At 42.1% G+C, this 21,602-nt stretch overlaps 1 protein-coding gene across 2 annotated transcripts in view; it reads left to right on the top strand.

Annotated features, from left to right (window-relative positions):
- ss (aryl hydrocarbon receptor spineless) overlaps window positions 1-21,602 on the top strand; it is a 160,084-nt gene that overhangs the window by 61,252 nt on the left and 77,230 nt on the right. The window lies entirely within an intron of this gene.

The raw sequence follows: 21,602 nt of genomic DNA, 5'->3' as shown, positions 1-21,602 counted from the left end.
GTTACGATCTCCGAATTGATACAAGACGAAAACAAAAAAGGGTGACATTCGATCAATTTTACCGAAGAGATAAAAATTTACACATTTATGGTTACGACATAAGGAGGCAGATATTCTAACGACATGAAATATGGTTAATACAAATCGTCTGCAGGCGGTAAATCATAAAGGAATTCTAAAGTTACGAGCTAGAGAAGATTGAAATCGCGCTAAATGCAGTTAAACGTCAGTGCAAATTTCCATATCGATTCCGAACGGTTCCTGGATAGACGAAAAACGAGCAGAGCCGCGGAACAAGCTGTTCTGTATAGAGCATAGGCAAGGTTTGCCAATCAATAGCCTGAAAATCCGTCGTAAAAAGATAAGCCCGGTTATTACGAGAAACTCGCGGCGCTCATTTGCCCGAAGGTTGTAATTTCTGTACAAAGAAGAGTTTATAATCCGTTCGTGACGCGGAATCGTAACATTGCTTAACCCATTTGCATTGCTTATTCATAATTAGTCAAGATATCCGCGCGGCTATGACATTTTTAAATTTTAGGTCAGCCCAGATACCGTCCCGGTTATATAACGATACGCTTTGCCAGAACGAACAGCGGATAATTTTCGTTAGAATTCAATTTACTCGTCTCAGTTCGATCGAACTTGTCCGTCCGATCTCGATGATTCGATTTCACCTTTGCCTCGTTCGAATCGTTTAATCGAACGATTGAGATAAATTGATCCGCATCAGCGTGACCCAATTTCTCCTGGTTCCATCGCAGGATTGCTAATGGCGTGACTGTTTAAGATTACAGTCTTCAAGGTTACTTTACTTATCGTTATTTATTTAAAAAGCTGGGCAAGGGCAACTCGACAGACGGTTCGCAAGGTAAATTATAACTTGTAAATGAAAGGAATCAGCTTCAATTCTTTAGCAGAGAAATGTGTGCGATACAAGCCAGGATAGGTACAACGAGGTCATAGGTTAAGCCATCGAGAAAGCACACGTACAAAACTTGGGATTTCACATTGGTATTGTATATTTTATTCCCTTTAAGATTTTTTACAATACAAACGAAGGATTATTTACTTCTAACGGCATTCTATTTTCAAGAAGAGTAATCGATAATGTTAACTAATATTTTCAATCAGTTGGAACATGACGAGTTAGGTGTTGCACGGTAAGACCCTGATTGTCGGAACTAATAATGACACACGCTGCTAGGATAGTCATCAAGTTGATTATCAGTTAGTATCCTCGTAGAATGTGAAAATACCATTTATTTTTATTTTCTAAACAGAAACATACACTTTTGGAGAAATGTGGAAAGTTCTTGTTTCTCGATCTGTCTCACAAAGGTTCGTCCCCAAATTTTCCATCGACTCATCAAAATGGTTCATCGATGCATATTCCAACGATCAAACTTTTATTCTATTGCTATAAATCTTAACTGCGATATACCGCATACAGTACACTATCTATCTAGCAAAAATTTAGAAACTTGTTACGACCCTGACCAAGGATTCCAAATCGAGTAGAAAATTCTTCTCGTCGAAGGAAAACAGAGGAGGAAAGAGAGAGAGAGAGAGAGAAAGAGAGAAAAGAAAGAAAGGGGTCAGAATTATGCAACTGCATCGGTGGCGGCAGGAGCGCGGCTTCCTGCGCCGCGGGTGTGCAATCTCATCTGCAATCGCAATCAGGTGGAGGCCAATCGAAGAATCGCCGCGGAATAATGGGTAGACGTTCCTCTTTCTTCCCGTCCATTATCTTCCTCCCCCGGTCTGGAGTCGCGAGAAGGCAACTCCAATCTCTCACGACGAACGTGCGCGGCCTCTAAGTGTGCCCACACGAAACCCTCGTAATGCGGCTTCTACACTTTTATCGATTTAACGCCGCTAAGTACTGCGAACCTGGCCACGGACGATCGCTCCCCTCTGCCGCCCCTCACAGCCTTCTTCGCGAGGGAAGTCCCGATGATACCGGTGTCCCGAACGCCTCTTCCTTGCTCTGTTCCTTGTCGAGCGCCTTGGTCGTCTCGATCGATTCATCTTGGTCCCTGGCTTGGTCATTTGGATTTTTTTCTAGATCGTCTTATTGGACTGAATTTTGTACAGGTAGTGGATGAACTATATTTAGCAGCACGTATTTTAAGCAGAGAAAGATCATTGCAGGATCTACTCTATCCTTCTGTTGAAATTACCTTCGAAGTTACTTTCGTTGTTTCGATCGATTTCTCTCGATCACTCGTTAGTTGGATCTTTTCCTGGATCGAGTTCTGAGATAATTTTGTACGAAATTCAATCCACATAGAAAGGATCTTTGGAGGATCTACTTTATCCTTCTGTTGTAATTAATGGACGTAGAATGGTCCTTTCGTATTATGGTAATTTATATGGAACTTGTTGACATCTTTTCAAGATGGTATAATTGAACGGTTTCGTATGACAATTACGATTGTACAACACTACACGTTGAATTGCGTTTTGAATGCTGTGTAAGTCCGTAGAAGGATCTTTGGCTTTAGTTTCCTATTTAAGCTAATTAATGGGCATATCAGTAATTTATTTCTCTCGTGGAAACGCACGAGAAGCGACGCAGAAAATGTATGCGTCAGTAGCGTTACTTAAACATTCCTCCTTTTTAAGTCTTTTACTGAAGCGCAGGCAAGTAAAAACACAGCAGCGTGTATGCGTCAGGAACAGTGCAAGTTGCTCGGTGTAAAAGATCAAATATCCACTGGCTCTTGTCATCCCCGTCCTGGTCGCTTAACTCTACCCTTAAGAAATCAACTGAAAGAATCAACTTACTCCTTACGCACGTACTCCTCAATTTCCTTCAATCGAAATCTCGAATCCTGTTCGCCCTGGTCGTATCGTGTCCCGCGTAAGTAGCGAGGACGAAGCGACGCGACGCGTGGGTCGCGGCGTATGCAAGGTAATGGACACGAATCCGGATCGCGGGGCGCGCGCGACCGGGAATGCGAATGCGGGAGAAGATCGGGGAACGAGGAATGCGAACGCGAGAGGACACGCGGTACTTGGGAGAAGGAGCCAAGCACTCGCGTTCCGTCCATGCTCCGTGTGGTGTGCCTTTACGCTGTATGTCGTGTGTTGTGTGTTGGAGAGCCGTCGAAGAGAGCGAGAGAACCACGTCGCGATATCGCGGATCTCGCAGTATATCACCTGCGGGCCACAAGAGGTTGGCCGGCCTCTACTTAGCGCTCTTGTTGCTACCGGCGAGCGATCCTGAGAGCGAAGCCACGGCCCAGCCCCGGGCATTGTTCACACCGTTTTAATAGGTATTCATTGTCGGACCTCAGATCTTTTCCGAAGACTCCCGGGAGAGTGTCGCCCGATGCCCCGATACCTGGGAGTTCTTGTGCATTACCAGCTCACCTGGTCCCCTCTTCCTCTCGGTCACCTTCTTCCACTTCTCTCGATGTCGGAGTTCTTCCCTCGGGTTTGCGCGCAGCGGCTCGCTAATTGCGAAAAATGCGTGCCATCGTCTAATAAGGGAAGCTTCAAACGTGCTTCTCGTTGATTTCGATGGAATTTGGTGTAGGGAATAGCTCCACACGTGGAATAAATATTATCGTACGTAGAACGTAATCTTAGCCGCGGATCACGACCAATCAGTTACGAGAAAAATTCGTTTAATGTTTGGAAGAATCGTATATCGCTGTGTATTCAGATATTAGATAAGGACAAGAGTAGAGGGCCGGAAATTTCATTTTCTTGCCTTTATCGCAATGCCAGAGTTCTTCCAACGGCCAGGGTATCGCTAATTGTGAAAAACGTGTTCCTTCGTCTGATAAGGAAAGTTTTAGACACGTGCCGTGCACCAGAAATGGATAACATTAATAATTCGATCAAAGAATCGAATATCGCTATTTAAATATTGGAGCCTACGAGGAGACTATAGCGACACGGATATAAATTGCAAGAAAAAGATTCCGAAGAAATACGGGTTGCTTCTATTTCCCACAGTACAATTCCAGAAAGTCTAGGAAAGGAAAAAGGAGAACCGGTCCACTATGTAAATTAATTAGCCTCTTGGTAAACGCGCTGATTTTTCAAACGGGGCACGTGGTGCGTCCTGGCCTCCGGTCAGCTAGCAGAAACAACAAGAACACAATGACAAAGAAGAAGAAAAATACGACGAAGGGGAGAGAAGAAGAAGAAGAAGAAAAGGAGGAGGTGGCGAAGAACGTTGCAGGAGATTCAGATAGCGGATCGTGGGGGTTGCGCCTCTTTCGCTTTTTTACTGACGCTTACCGTTCCTTCTCTCGCGTTTCGCCATTCTCCGTAGACCCCATAAAAGGTCCAAATCGACGAGTCTCGGTAATTAACCTCCTCCGCGTCGATCTTATTGCCGGCAGTCCCGTGTTATGTTTCCTCGCTTTTTTTTCCTTCCCTGCTCCCGATTCAACGCCACCTTTTTGATGGACTAATCTCAATCCGAAGTTTTCTTCTATTTCTACCTCATTTTGTTATAACACTCGCAGGATTTTTCCATTAAAAGACTCTTGAAGAGTAATTTTAATTGTCCAGCTGTTTGAAAAACGTACATATCTTAAGATATCGTACATCGGAAAATAAGTACACACTGATCGATAGATAAAAAGTTCTAGAGAAAATCTACGACGTAAGGCAACTTAAAATTTCAATGGATGAGCGTTCCAGGAGATGGACTATCGTAAAATCCAGCATCCACGGAAGAAAAAAGAAATTGTCTGGGCCGGAAATCCTTTTTGATCGATGCTCCTAAGCAGCATGGCAAAGCGTCGCGTTCAACAGTGCAAAGAATTCATTACTTTCCCGCTAACGTCGCGTCGTTACTCCACGTGTGCGCCAGTGGTTTTGATTAAGGTGTCGGAGGGTGACGAATTGTATAATGAGGATTTGATGCCCTCGCGCGGTAAGTAATTAGTCCACGGAGATTATTAATGTCTTGAACTAACAATTTCATCAAGGACCTTATTCCGCTCGGACGCAATTTCGTCCTCTCCTCTTTGTCTATCTGTCACACGCAAGATCAAACTCCAATTATTCCACCAGGCAAGCCTCGAACCCTTAAACTGTACCTCTCCTACTTCTCACCATCCACCACTCTGCGCGTTCTTCTTTACGCGTTACTCACGGTGTTTAAAGGAATCTTGTCAAACGCTTGAAATTGAAGAGCTTTCTGATAGAATGGCCCGTAAGACAAAATTGTGAAGCAGCAAGAGTCTATCTGAATAATTTCTACGAATATCCGGTTAAACGTGAAATGGAACGAAGACACCGAAGGATAATTTAGACCTCAGTTAGACCTTTAGAAACGAGGGTCTTGAAACGCAGAATCGCCTAACCGATAATAGTTGTGAGAGCAGCTTGTATCGGCCGGTCTACCCCCGAAACGTGACTTGAAAACGCATAACATGGACGTTGATGAAGAGATACACATCGGAATAGTTACCTTCTCATCATTACGACTCATTTACATTTTTCATTTTGACCTGACACCTGGCGGGAAGGAACAGCAGGAGAACCACTGCGTGACGAGAGAAACGAGCGAGGGGAATTTAGAAAACGCGAAGACACACTGGGTCAACGGCGAGTGAAGAAGGCAGAAAACGAGGAAGCAAAGCAAGAAAGATAGGAACCACGAACGGACGAACGTAGAAGTAGAAAGCGGAAGCGATAGGCGAACTGGAATTCTTAACAGAGAAAAAGGAGACGCGTGTGGTTTGGAAGTAGAAATAGAATGGGTAAACAACACGAGGAGGAAGGAAAATATAAGGAAAGGAAAGAATAACGAGGAAACGGGAAAAGAAGAAAGTACAAATGATAGACTAGTTAAAATTCTTAAAAGGGGAGGCGGGTAATTTAGAGATCGAAAGGAAGACAATTAATGAAACAAAAGGTGGAAGAACGGAAATAACGTAGAAAGAAGAGAAGATCGTAAGAAGAAAACAGAAGTGGTAGATGGACCAATAATTGCAGATAATTCAGGAATTGTTAAACCGAGGGTGAAGGAAGAAACAAAAAGTACGAATGAAACAGGAAACAGAGGGAAGAAATAAACGGAGAACGATGTTAAGGAAGTAACGAACGCGTAGAATAAAAAGCTAAAGAAGTCTCTACACCGGTGTAAAAATGGCGGTGGAAGGAGCAGAAATAGCCGAAAGAAGAACAGAAGAAACATTGACAGCGAGGATCGTGGAGGAACAAAGAGGAGAAAGGAAATCAACGAAACGGATCTGTGGAGTCGGCAGTCGAGAACCGGAAACGGCAGCCGGATTATGGAAGATCGTAAATCGATTAAATTCGTCGGCGCAACCGCGCTACCAAGCAGCGCGCAATTATTTAATTTCGCCGATTATCTTCGCTCGAGTTCATTTTTCATGTCATTATCGCGATGCGGTACCCGGTGCCTTTTATGATTTCCCATCTCGCGACTCACTATGATCGCCAGCCGTCATTGCTATGAAGTCATCAGCCCGAGGCTGACGATCGAGCGCGCGCGACCGCTTTGAAAAGTGATTTTCTTTCCGCTTGTCGCCACGGGCTTTCTGTCTCACCTTTACCTTCCCGCGGCCACGCGACGTCGTGTCGCTCACAAGTGATTTTTGTCGAAAGAAAATATTTCGTCGTAGAAATGGTAGAGAATTTCCTCTCCCCCTTCTTATTGTTATTAGGACAATCGAATAGTTTCATATAAATGCCGGGTAAGTTTCGTCGATACAAAAGGGATATTTGAAGTTGGACAAGAATTATAAAAAAAATTTAAATCAACTTCAAATATCTCCTCTGCGTCAACGAAACTTGCTCAACATCTACATTAAATTAATTATTTATTAATAAGAAATTCTATTTCGTTCTTATTATTTGGAATTTTATAGACTGTACTTTATCGAGTTATTTTATTTACTTTTCCTAGGGCAACGATTGATAATTGGGGCATCCAGTGGGATCCATAAAGAACATTTGGAATTGATATTCTATGGATGGAAGGAAGTTCAACTTCTTTCTTGTTATTCTGGAAACAACCGATATTTAAGATCGTAGATAAATTCCATTATAATCCACCGTAAAAGTTTGAAGCCCACATATCAGAAATGATTTACCACCGCAGATATGGAAGGAAATTTAATTTCTTGCAATAATTGCCAATTAACATTTCATAAATCTCTAGATAAAATCCACCGTAACCTATAAATCAATCTCTCTTCCAATCCTTATCCGTCCCTTATATCTAGATTCCCAAATAAGTGATATTCATCAGTTCTAAGTTAACAAGTATCAGAATTAGAGAAACAGGTCCATATTAAATAGCCGTCATTAAACAGTGGAAGGCGATCGTTGGGTTCTATCTCTGTGTATTCAGTGTCATCGAGACAGCGTGGACGATCCGTCCCGATTGGCGGCTGAAACGGCCGATCGAGATACGGGAAAAAGTTCGTTGGGACATCTGCCGCGAGCCATCAAGCCCTTCCGATGACGCGGCCATGAGTTCGAGGACCGTATGCATTTTTCTGATAGGGACCCTGAAGACTGGTTCACGGAAGGAATGGCACGCGTGGCGATCGGTATCGGGGACAGAACAGTCGGTCCTCCATTTCGTACGGGCAACATCCGATTTGCCTTTAATCGGTTCGACACCGAGCGGTCGACTGCTTGTCGACCGGACACGCGATAACTATCGCTCATTAACGTCATTATTAAAAATGCGGCAATTAGACCGCGGCGAATATCGACTTATACGGAGCCGGGACCACGAGAACTGTTTGTCGATCGGCGAACACCTTTCTTCTTCGTCATCTTCATCGGCCGACAGAGAAAGCTAGCTGTTACCGGTTATTTCGCTCGAATTCAGCTCGACAGGTTTCACCTCGAACGACATATGAGCGATTTTAGGGAATGGAGTCGTTAACATTTTTCAAGGTCCTTTTTAAGAGTCTCGTCGTGTGCACGCTTGAAGGAATTGTGAAGATAGTATGATAAATAAGGTGGTAGGTAGCGAGTCGAAAATTATGTAGTTCAAAGGCCTCGGTGCTTTGAACAGGATAAGCAGAGGGATGATGGAAAAATGTTTCTTATTAAATAATTTCGAATTGTGGAGTGTTTTCGCAAAGGAATTGTTCTTATTTTCATTTTTGTTCCAAATTTTGGAGTAATTTCGATAGAATTGTTCTTATTATAGCTTTAAATTTCTGGCTACTTTTTTTTTGTAGAAAAATTGTTCTTATTGTAGTTGCAAATTTCGTGGAGTTTGATAAAAGAATTGTTCTTATTATACTTGTTTTATATTCAACGATCTTAAATTTCAAAACTTTGAAAATAATTAGAGACGATAAAAGGGTTTCTCGCGCGAAATTTTTTATTACAGTTACGTTATTCTTGAAGCTATTATACCTGCTATTTCTCAAGCATTATGCAGCGTCTACGTATATGCAGTTGGCAATAATCTCCACCGAGATTTTTCCCTCGAAGAAACGCAACGATCGCCATCATGCGGTAGTGTCCAACTGTATCATTTTGATCGTCTTCCATTTTTTCTTTTTTTTTTTTCTTCACTGGCTGTCCAGTAACAACGTTATCGTCAACAGTGGTCACGCGAAAGGAAACGGACACGGTGTAACGTATCCGTGTTCTCCAGCGCAGGATAATTCACGCAACTGGAGAGAGAGTACGCAACGATTAATCGTTCGGATAATCGAACGTAAGAAGCTCGTCAGTCCGCTGTTCCTGTTCGTGAGATCCGTATCTTCGTACAATGTATTTAGACGTGTTTGCGGTAATGAAATATGATGCAAATCGCCGCGCGGATGATTGCATACGTGGCTATGAATAAATATCGCGGCGAGCATGTCTATTAGGTGGTGATAGAAGATTGAACGTACCTTTAGACAAGATTAAAATCGGGCTATTAATCGTGATCGAGGACGATTAACCAATCGATTTTACGGATACGTTTCAAAAACACTTCACGCTTCCTTCGAATCATCTTCCTATCTATAATAGAACTATAGCGAAGGACTTCCCTTGTCAGAATCGATAGGGAGACAAAACTGTTTGGGTTAATACAATAGTCGCCTCCCCGATATGAAATTTAATTTATCCAAATATAGATTAAAATTAATCGACAGGTTCTTTAAATATCTATAGATAGCTTATCTTGTTAGCCGCTATGTCGCTTAATTTTGTTGACATAAGCGACTGCGTAGAGCTACATTCTTTTTATACTTTGAACCATCGATGCTGTTTTTCGAATTCCACGAATGCTTCGACACGAGAAGATACCTCTTCATTACCACTTTCGTTTGCTGTTTCCAGTTGTATAAAATCGTCGTTAGTACGGTGTTTATCGCAGTGAAACCATTTCATTAGATCGGTATATTTCAGGTTTTTCTACTATTGCTGCCAGCATCTGAGAAATCTATGTGCTTTAGATAATTTGCGATATCATATGCTTGTTTTTTAATGTCTGTGATTACGGCTTTTCCAACATGATGCAGTTTTGCTAATTCCGTTGCACTTACATCACTTCCCACTGTTTTAATTATGTCGTATTCTGTTTGGATAATTAGAACGCTACTAGTTTCATACCAGATTCTTATAATCGGAACGCTGATAAAATATGTATATACTTGAGAAGGGAAAGGGCATCATTCGTTACTGGGAAATGTTATTCGAAAATTTTCATTATTATAATTTCTCTAACTTTCGCTATTCGGATAATATCGAAAAAATTGAAGCTCGATATGAGCTAAATATCTCGGAAAGAGGATTTTAACGAACTCCAAACTGCTTGGTAGAATTTTTAAAACTTTCATCGTTATGATTTATTTTTGTGAAGGATAATTATCGATAAATATACACGGCTGAATTTGTGGATTTTCCAAATATTCCCATCTATACTGAAATTACTGAAATGTACAACATTCTCGTCATTATAATTTCTCCGATACGATAGAATCGGAAAAGAATTAGAAAGAAGTTGGTGCGAGGATGGTGGCAAAAAGGATTTAAATGAGAGTCCCAGCTGCTTGATCGAGTTTGATACATGATGTACGAAACGGCTCGCTGATAAGAGCATATTTTACAAGAGCGCAGATGCTCGGGGAAAAGCGAAACGACAAATGTGGACAAGTTGCGGAACTTAAGAGCTGTGTACATCATCACGGTCGGCTGAACGTCGAGTGGTAATAATCAGTCGAGATGATCGAAGGTAGTAGGAAAATCGATTGTCCCGTAGATGAGGGTGATCGGTTTTCGCGCACGGTCCAGCACCTGTTCAACCGAGCCGCAATCAATTGGATCGATCGGCCGCGTTAACGGCGACTCGATCACCGGTCCGATTAAAAATTAATAAACGACCGGTACATCCAGTGGAAATACCGAGAAAACGGGCCACGCCAGCTGATACCTTTAATTGCTTGCTAGAGGTCATTTCTCATCGCGCCAATTAACGGAGGATTGGCGATTATAGAAAATTAGGGACATTATGCATGAATGCAGTGCCTGATATTTTGGCAACATTTTAGGAATTTTCATGCAAACAAACGGACTTGCGATGGATAGGGACAAACGTAAAATGTGTGCAAAGAAGACGCGGAAAGATGGAATATATTTGCATGTAGTCAATGTAGTCTTGCATTATGGAAAAATTCACGAATTTTATGCAAAGGAACATAGAAATTTTGGGCACATGCGAAACGAGCATGAAATGTGAAGGAACAAACGAACAGACGAACGAATATGAAACGTAAACGAACAAATGATCGAGTAAACAAGTATAAAATGCAAATATGCAAGCGTAGATGTAAGATAGCATCCTGAAAGAATGCAAGGAATTGTTATATATGTAAACTTAACGAACATCTCTCGGATTATCCTTTATTATCGACAATATCCGAATGATCGTGCGCGCGATAGTTGCAAATTTTCTACTAAATGGCTCTTAAGACCATCGATCTCTCAACACGGTAGTCCTTAAAAACATTTTCCAGCCACAATTATGTAACATCCCCTATCGACTGAAAGCTCTGGATTCTCGGTACACCAAGAGGCAAATTGCATTTAGAATTTAGAGGAAGTCTATGGGAGTGGTCACGTGACATTGTAGCGGCGTCGTCGAAACAGAGAATCCATGGAAATTAGCGAGCGATGCTCGTTGGCCAAGGCGATGCACGCCGGTCCCGGGCGTTGCACGATGATGAACCCCGATAAGAGGCGGCGTAAGGGTGTTATTAGCTGAAAATACGAGGAACACCAGCGGGCATCGGGCAGCACTTTTATGGAAGAAAGAGAATCATAATTGCGAGAGTTTAGCCGTAATGTCGGCAATCATTTTAATTAAGAATAAAGCCCCCCTCCCCTTCATGCACCAAGTCTCCAGCGTTTCCAGGTCTGGCTTCAGCCTAATTGGTGTATTTTGTATTTTACTGCGGCGGCTTATGCAATTGGTCTGTCGCGTTTCATGCTGGCGGCGAGCAATGATCCGTGGGTCCCCTCGATTAGACCATTCGAACCGATGATGCTTCCTTGGAAGAAATCTTGGATTTCTTCGTACCTGCGAGTCAACAACGGTGGCTTCAGGGAAATTGTCAATGTGGAGAATTGGGCGATCGGAGATACGCCGAGTCTCTTGTGATTTCTAATTGAATTATCAACATTGCCCCTCTTTTCACTTTCTCTTCGGATGTCTTCGTTCCCTGAATATTTTGTTACATATTGTTACATATTACGACAGATATTCGATAAAAGCAAATATTTAGAATTGTCCGTTGAAACAACGCAGCCATTTCGGGTCATTCGGATCCAGAAACAGAAGGATATACGTGAAATTTTCTTTCCATCGATAAGGGTTTCCAGGTAAACGTGGCACAATTGAAGAATCAATGATACAACGAGCTTCTCGTAATTTTTAATCGAAATCTCCCTTATTATACGCTCGATGTAAAATGCCTCGGTGACCCATTCTTGACACAAAGTCCTTGTGAAGTTGGGTTTATCGCAAAATTTCTGGTAGAACGGTTCAACATTGGTCGGCGAGCTAGTCGATCATACGTACATATATCGATAACGTTATCGTCTACGTCAGCCAGGAATGACGCGTAATAACGTCGTAACTCGGAAGAGCGATCGAAGTGACGTTCGGTCTCGATAGGCCAAGTAAATTACGCCACGTCCAACTTATCCTTTCAGGATCTGAGCGTATCGACAAAAAGCTGGCTCGCGTGCGGTAAAAACGAAGGACTCACGTGGCCTCTTGGCCCGACACCGCCAACGTAATCATACTTTTCCCTCCTGGATTTTTAGGTGTCTCACTGTCCCACCGATTTTTCTCGTTCCACGTCGTCTGGTCAGCGTCAACGTCCTTTCCTCTTAGCACAAACATTATTCTGTCAAGTGTGGTCACTTGATCACCAGCAGAAATTGCATATGAGATTGCGGTATATTTATTTAGTCGCACGTCGACCTACTACAATCGAACATACTTTTTAACGAAGGAGGTTCCTGTTATATAAATATATATTTTTACATTTTAACAGGCGAAATTGTGGAAATTTCGATCCGGAACGCGGATTTTTTACTTGTCCATTTATTAACTCTGCATTTCACGAAATACTCGATCGAATCAAGCTCGAATATCGCTGAGATCCAACGTTGAACCAGAAGGCTTAATAGCAAGCTGGCGGAAGTGCAGCAGCAAGAGACGACAAAGCACGAAATCGCGGGTTCGCGGAGCGTGAAGCGTCGTTGCTTTCCGACGATCTCCGGGACGATTCTGGCCGTATCAGGACGAAAACTCAGTCCGGAACCGTTCTCAGCGAGAGAGAGAGAGAGAGAGAGAGAAAGAGAGAGAAATAGAGAAAGAGAGATAGATAGATAGAGAGAAATCGACGCTGGCTGTTTTTCTCTTTTCGTTTCCTTTTCCTTTTTTTTTCTTCCCCTTATTTTGTAACGAACCCGTTGCCCGTTAGTCGTTAGCATGCACCAAGAACCAGCGTCGGATAGCGATCTTCGCGGGCACGCGCTCACCGACCATGAGAGTACTGAATATTTTTATATGAAAATCCAGCCTAGGTGAAGCTAGTTAGAGGCGGACGCCGCGCGAAATTTTTACGCGCTCGCGCACGCGTTTACGTGACGCCGATCTGTGTCGATCTGCGTTGTCCACCGCGCGTTATGATCGCGATTTGAACTGGAAAAGAAGCTGATTTTTGAGTCGTGCCGACAGCTGTGTCGACTGTAGTCGCTGGACTAGACGGTAGACGCTTTCGAAGGCTTTGAAGCGGAGAACGCTTGTTAAAACCTTGACTGTTTCGACCTTTCCATTTATAACTCGGTTAGAGGTAGATTCTAGTTGGTGAAAATCGTAGATTAAGCCTTGTTTTATGATTTATGGCTGGCTACTTCGGTAAACTGTTTAGTTAACTGCTCAGTGTTGTAATTTCGTGTTAGATAAAGTAATATCGAAACGTTCTGTGTAATTTATGATTTATGATATTTCAACCGGTTGTGAATATCTAACACAGGTTGCATACTTTTACGATCAATTGTAACTATACGAGCAGCCTCTTTCAAATTTCTTTATCGAAAACAGGTTTGGAGCACCTATTCGATCTTCAAAGATCTCTAACAGTCGTTTTACGATCACTAAACGTAATTGAACAATCAACATCTAATCATCATTCTTCAAGGTTCCGATCATTACCTAGTACACGTGGTTACTATATCGCTCTTGATTGATCGATCGAACCAAGCTACGAATCTCTCTTCTCTATCTGTTATGCACACGACGTACACAAAATCTAACATACTATTAATGAAAAATTAGAACCAGTACCTAATGGTATATCAATTGTTCATCCTCTGATAACCACAACTATTCTAGATCATTCTAATTAAACAATTAGGCGCCAAGAATCCTATTCTCATAACAGATCGCGGCTCTTTCAACAAGTAAATCCTCGGAGATGATGTAGTAGCATGCGCGGTGAATATTTTCATTAACATATTCAGGAAAAAGAGGTTAGTTGCGCGTAATTACAGAGAGCAATGGAAGAAAAACGAGCAGATTCGCCCGGGGAATCCCTTTAACAAGAGGAGCCTGCCATCCGTGACAAGTCTCTCTTCTTCAGTTGCCCGCTTATGGAAATCACGTTGAACAACGCGAACAGAGATAGTATTGAAAAGTAGGAAGGAAGATGGAGAAAGAGAGGCAGGAACAGAGAGAGAGAGAGAGAGAGAGAGCGTTCTTAATAACGAATGGAGGAAGTGGTCCAAATAGAGACCAACATGGGGTGGTAATTTAGATCATCGCAATGCTCCCGTTGCATGGCAAACTCCTCTACGATTATCGTCTAACGAACTGCTCCGTGTCGTGCGTTCTTGTTAGCGCGTTTTTTCTTTTTTTTCTTTTTTAATTCTTTTCACACTTCTTTCCCCTTTTTATGATTCAAAGACACGAGTTTTTTGCGAAAATATTTCATTCAAAAACGGAGCGTCTGTTGAAGATGATAATGTCTACATATGTACCACATTAATTATACGTTAAATTACTATGTATACATTAACGATGTATTGATTATAACACAGCGTTCATTAACGCTGATTCGTTTATTAACGGGAATTTTGGAATTTTACGTTCACGGAGGATAATTTTTGGTAAATAAGAGAGCGAGCCTCCTTCGAAATTTGGGACATTTCATTGTAGTTTCTTTTCGTCGAAGGTAATCCTACAATTCGCGAATTTTCTAAATCTCCCCATTTACGGTAGGACAGGGTAGAGTGGATTATTGGAATTTTCCTCACCGCGATTCTCTTCTCGTCGAGGATCATTCTTTCCAGATGCCAAATTTTCGACTTGCCAATTTTTTCTAACTCTTCTCACTTATATCAGAATTGCTAAAATTTTGGAAACTCTCTTCGCTTTAATTTATTTTCATCGAGATCTAAACGCATCGGAGAATAGACGTCTATTTTCACGCGTCTATTGACGCACTATTTCACTGGCTTCCGCGAACGAAGGAAACCCCTGTGTATTTTGCGCGTGCTCACGCGGTGAGCTTTCGCTTATGATCGACTTGTTAATGCATGAAGAAGGCCGCTTCTGTTGCCTCGAACGACTCGCGAAACGCGACTTGGAAAGAGGCCCATAAAACCGGCCCGGTGTTTATCACTGAATATGGCGTCGTACTTACGAGCCACCGGTAATTACCTCGTAATTAATACGTATAGTATTGCGAAATGCGTTTGCAACGTAATCCCCGCCAGTGCTATAAGCGACGCTCGTGCAAAGAAATTCGACCGCGACGCGTTCGCGTTTTATGCGCTCCGCCGGCTAACGAGTTTCGTTTATTTTGCAACCGGCGATTGGTCGAATGCGAGTAACGTTCGAAAAAAATCGTCGATGGATCGATTACTCTGTAAGAAAAGATGTTACGATGCACTTGCTCCAGCACCGTCTTCGTCTGGACCAATCTGGACTTTCTCGTTGTTTTATCCGTCGTAATGGGACGACCGATGATTAGAAATCGGATAAACCGATTATTAGAGGACACCGAGCGGAAATTAACATTTGAAATTACCTGCAGCGTTACGTTTCATGTCTTACCTTTCGTCGGATAATTTTTATAGATATGTACCTATCATAATTTTCACGACAAGTGAAAGGAAAAAGAAATGGCAAGAGATGAACGGCAATGGAGCGCGTTAAAACGAACACCAATTGATTGTGGAATATCGTTGTTACATAGCATTCGTTCTAACATATGTACACTGAAGTATGATTGATATATATATATATATATATATATATATATATATATATATATGTTTTCGAAAATAATTTAATGGAAATCTTCGCTTTAAAACAATCTCATTCTATCAATTTTTCATCCTTGTAGATGATTATCCGCTGTGTGGATCACTTTATAATATTACTTTGTAATTGAGAATTTCCTCTTTTATACGTGATATAATTTTTTTAATCAGACAAGTAGTTTTATTTGTATAGATCATATCAGATATCATTCTAATCTGAAAATATAATCTTTCATATATAATAAAAGTTTGTTAAAATACAAATACGTAAACGCGGTATTCTTAAAATACAACGAATGATTAAAAACCAGAAATTTCATAAATTACAAACTTAATATCTCTTTACGATCATTGTAGCATATCCCTGTAGAAATCTCGAGAAAGCACACGATGTTCTTCGGTACTGAACTTGAAGATTAGATTCAGCATGTTTATACAAGACGGCCGCGCAGTATCAGTTAGAATCACTTTGTTCAATTTTAATGAAAGCCGCAGCTCGCCACGCTCGAGGTGCGTCGAGGATTTCCCTTTTTCCGATTCGACAACTCTTTTAGCCCGGAAAAGTTTCTCGTTCACGGTCGAAGTATTCACAACTCGCGCCCGCGCACTCGTTTCTTCTCCGCATTTGCGGAGAAATAATTGCGTTCGTGTAGCTAAACGCCGGTTATTTGTTTTTACGGTGGATGATAAAACGCTCGTTCCAATTAAGCCGTAATATATTTAGACCATACGTTTGTTTAATATATCGTCTCGTCCCCACGTTGAAAACCGTGTACAGACTAATAACGCTGGTCTTGTTAATTCGCTCGTAATATCGAAAATGATTGATCTACGTGACGTTTCGAGGCTTCGGAGGAAACCGCGGTTCTAACGTGAATAACTCGAAAGAAAAATGGGCTGGCTATAAATTAACGTTTCTCGGTCTCTTTTCCGGTCCAAGGATTCCTGAATTTCCATAAACGTGTGTTTAGCGACACACATATTTTTCAATTAGAGAACTTCATCCACGCCTGTGAATCTTCGCACAATGAGCATCTATCATTTTAATTAATTTCTGCTTAAACGTTACAATCGAGTGGGAAACAAATTGGAAATCCCCTCGTATTTCCACGTCTTAATTCGAAGGAAACTTGAACAGGTTTGGTATCTGGTACGAAACGTGTAGAAAATTTTCCAGGTGAAGAGATGCTTATTTTCGAAGTGGTTGGTTCTGCATTGTTTATAAAAAGATTGAAACTCGTGTTTTGTACGCGATACCGAAAGAAGATAATTATACCGCAAGTTGTTCGTTCGGAATTTTTTGTCATTCTATTTCATTGTCCAACGTTCGAACTAAAATTTCTCATTCGTCCATTGTACAGGCGAATATAAATTCGTGAGAAAGGTCAAAGGTGTTTGAAAAGCTGGAGCTCCTTTGTTCGGCGCGAAGACGTTTAGAAAACCGCGATAATTACGCGGCCATGCATATGCAAACGCGGCAAATTGCTCGTAATAACAGTGGTTCGAACTTTCATCGAGCTCTATTTATCCGGACAAAAATCTCGCGGCGAAACGAGCATCGTTCAAGGCTGATATAACGCGCGGCTGATAATAATTACTAGTTGTTATTACAGTCCAATTCGCTGGTGGGTTACGGATACGCACCCATTCTAATTACGAGGCGAGCAAGCCTGGCTGATTCATATTCATATAGAGCACCCGGTGAAATTTTATGTGCGCGCCGCGGACGTTATAGGCGGCTATCTTAGTTTATTAGTTGGCGCACACTTCCCGTCGATGCTAATTCACCTATATCAATCCGAGAATTTTGCGGGGTTATGGTGCAGAGCGAGGCATGACGAGGCCCTCCGCGCCATCACCACCTTCAACCAAGATCCGTGGCCGAGTCTAGATTACACGCGTTATTCTATATTGCAACAGACATTAAGTTGGTAAAATTGATATTTTTCGAAATTTTCCTTTTTATGACATGATATTGCGTATCTTCCGTTTGGTTGACAGGTTAATTTGTTATTTAATTAACGACGGACTTTTGTGAGGTAACTGCTTTTTCCTTGCAATTACCAAGAGCATGTATATGTTTGCTTGTATCATAGAATTAATTAAAATCAATTAAAATTATTTATACAAGTTACAGTAAGGTACTCATTAATACGAAGCAAAACACTACTAGCGCGCGACTCTTGTTTCATTCGAGTCGAGAAGAAACAGTTGAAAGATCTGCAACTTCACCTCGAAGGGATATTTCAAGTCAAGTAATATAGCAGGTACATATTACTAAGTAGCTGGAAGCTACTTCAAACAAGTGACTTGACTGATGAGAACAGTCGTAGAAACTTGGAAGGGTATGTATTTCATCGGTACATAACAGGTTCATGCTGGTGCACTGGTTTCAACATGTTTGAATCCATGTAACTATACCAACAGTTATCGTAGAAACAAAAGTATTAAGAGATACCAGGAAATAAAATAAAACACGCGAAGAAAACAGGACAAATAGAGGAACTGAGGAAGAAAGTTAGATAAACTATCAGTGAATAAATCGATGACGCTTTTAAATAAGAAAAAGACCTCGAGAGTGGTCCCCAACGAACATAAGCGTTCTTCAAAGTTGGACTCGTCAGGATTCATCCAGAGAAATGGACATAGAAAGGGAGAAGTTTGGCGAAGGTGGCACAGCTGCCGTAACTTCGGCCGAGTAACCCGAGACAGTATCATCGCGATATAAATATGGCCGAGATGGTATCGCTGGTATAACATAGTGTACGCGACGACCTTCTAATTCCTCGGCAGGTATGCGCGCGTGCACGTGCACACGCAGCCTAGCCGGCCACAGATATCGAGTGTAACGGTGGTATATTAGCCGAGAATTAACGACCGCGGTAATCAGCACTCGCCTCATAGCGTTCGCCGCGTTACACGGCCAAGGTTATTAACACTTGCACGTCGACCACCCTGGATTTACCGTGGCCTCCCCGTGCCGCGCAACGATGGATCGCCAGGATCCTCGACTCCATTATCTCGGGGAAAACGCGCGAACTCGGTTCTGCTCTCTCTGCATAAGTCGAATTCTCCTCTCCCCCCCTGGCGAGGGCAAAGGAAACCGTAAAACTTTGGGAGAGATGATCTAGACGATTTTTAAATGGTTAAAAATGAAATTAGAACGGCTAGTAATCCACTGAATCTTTTATTTGCAAGGTCAAATTCAAGAGAGAAGCAATAATTCTATTAACGAAAGATGGAACAGACAACGAGGGAAAATTGGGAAAGTAGAATTGAATAAACCTTTCAAGAATAAAGAAACTGGCGCGGAACGCATAGAGACAGAGGGAGAAAAATAGCAAAAATTCTAATTCTCCAGTGAATGGTCCAAGAGATAAAGGAAACGAAATTAATACGACCGATAGAAAAACGTCGAAGAAGACCCAAACAAACATGCAGTGGGCCATCCGCTGATACTTTCTCGATCTCAGTTCTCGCTCCATACGTGAACTTCTCACGCGAGCGGAGGGCGAGAGCGGATCGGACGCACGCACGAAACGGCACGGCATGGCACGGGGCTTACGATCCAACAACGGGGCGAGGATCCATCGGGATCCACGATAGCGGGGGCCACGGCCTCCAGAAGCTCCGCGTTCCGTGAGGCTACAGCACGCACCACGCCAACACGCCATGCCGCGATCAGCTGGATGCCCGGAAGGCTTCTTGCCACTACTGACCCACTGAACGAGACACCTTTGCATGAGTTCGCTCGTTTAACTTCACCCCACGCTCGCGGCCGCTACTAACACGCGTTCCCAGAGACCAGTCGACTTTTCCTTTGAGTGCATCGATAGCTATTCGTTCAGAACCATACGAGCTCACCATATCGAGAGAGTTAGAGTGATTCGAGGCTCAGAGATGACTTTGTTCTGGGTGGAATAGGTGTTTTTGGTGTCCGCGGTTGGTAAAGCTTCATTAGCTGCTCGCTCAGAACGTCCAGAAGCTTGGACATTGAGCAGGTTATGGTGATTTATAGATTTTTAGTGACGAGTTTGTTCTAAGAAGTGGGAAAAGTGACTGGCTGTAGTTGTTGGCGTGATGTCTATGGATTAAACGTGAGTTAAATATGTAAAATGATTCGGGTAATGTTTCACGAAAGATCTGTTAGATAGTTGATAAACAGAGATAAAACGTACGGAAACTTTGATTACTCGAATTTCTCTAATGATTCCTACAACCATAAGGAAACTAAAGAAGCATTAAGATTGTAAATTTCCATCCATCGAAAGATCACAGTACGGTATCGCAAAGAAACGGACTAGGGTTGAAATGAAACTAGACAACGCATCGGAATTACATCGTAGTGGAGGCAGCTAGGTTACATGCGATGTGTGTCGAGCGAGTAGGTATATCCTGGCGAGGAGATGATTAGAACTGCAAAGTGGCTGTTTGCACGTGTGCTCATCCGATAGCGATCAATTACGGCGCGTAACGCAACTGTTTTTACACGCCTCTCTTTGTTATTGTTGCAGTAGATGTAGCCAAGGAAAAAGTTTGTACATGCATATTTCCGATAACTTTCTGCTACAACATGATTCCGGTTGTTACATTACAGATTACTCAAGTCTGCACAAACGTACCGCTGCGTTGGTTTCACGTAGTTCTTTCATTAGCGATATACCTGCTGATATGTGTGCACATATCATTATGTAGACTTACGAAAGTATTGGTGCACTCGATGAAACCTTTTGCGAATAGATATATCATGTGTCTTATGAGAAACGTTTCGAAATTTCAGTAGCATTGTTATGCGACTCGACTATAATTATAAGATGTGTAGTGCAAGCATATAACAAATATCTTGTGACTTTTACATACATTTCTAGATTGATTTCATATTTGACCGACATAACTAAGATACTCGTGTCTTGTTACAACGTTAATTAAAACGTTTTATATAACAAGTAGTACAATATGGACATGAAAGTTTTCTATGGCAAGTGTAGAAATACTTTCGTAAGTACCTGCTATCCCTATCTCTCGCTTACATCTGGTTTGATTAATTCCTTGGACGAGTTAATGTAAGTGTAAGTTGGTTTAAGGGAATGACGTGGATTCGTCGATGTTCGAAGTCCGAGCGCTGTTGGTTGGCAAATTCCGCAAATAAATCAGTCGATGCTCTTTATCATGAACCTACCCGAGGCATTAATTTCTCATTACAAAGTCATTTCACCGTTCAGCCTACAATTTTCAGCGGGGATTTCCATCGCAAATCCGGAGGTGTTAATTATATCAGAGATCACGTATCTCGGAGGCTCAATTAATCATTTCGCGTTATCGTGAATGCGCGGAAGCCTGGAAAACTAGCCGAGAGTCGATTTTAAAGAACGGGTAAATTATAATGATTACGTTTTGACGATTATAATAATTTTCATGCGGTGCACCGCGGAAAAGAAAAAGGGGGGGAAGGGAGGAAAGGTTAATCACTTCCTGTGATAAGTGAACAATATCGGTCGTGTCCTGTTCAACGGCGTAACGAAAAGCGTTGATAAATCAAAGACGTTTTGCTTACACATCTGGATATCTAGATCGGGAAAATTACGCCACACATAGGTATAGAGGCTTGACCGCGATGATTCAGTTAATTACCGGTTTATGCAATTAATGTTTTTAATCAACGCCGGCCGCGTCAGTGTGCCACTGCGTTTCATAATGATAATAATGACCGGTGAAAGCGCGCCCCGTGCTTTATGCGCAACTTCCGAGGTGCCCACGGGTTTCGACATAATCGCGCACCGCGGTGCAACCAACCCGATTTTTAG

Source organism: Bombus vancouverensis, chromosome 13, assembly GCF_051014615.1.
Source record: "Bombus vancouverensis nearcticus chromosome 13, iyBomVanc1_principal, whole genome shotgun sequence".
Lineage (NCBI taxonomy): Eukaryota > Metazoa > Arthropoda > Insecta > Hymenoptera > Apidae > Bombus > Bombus vancouverensis.
The sequence above is the reverse complement of the archived record's forward strand: the minus strand, read 5'-3'. Positions and strand labels throughout refer to the sequence as shown.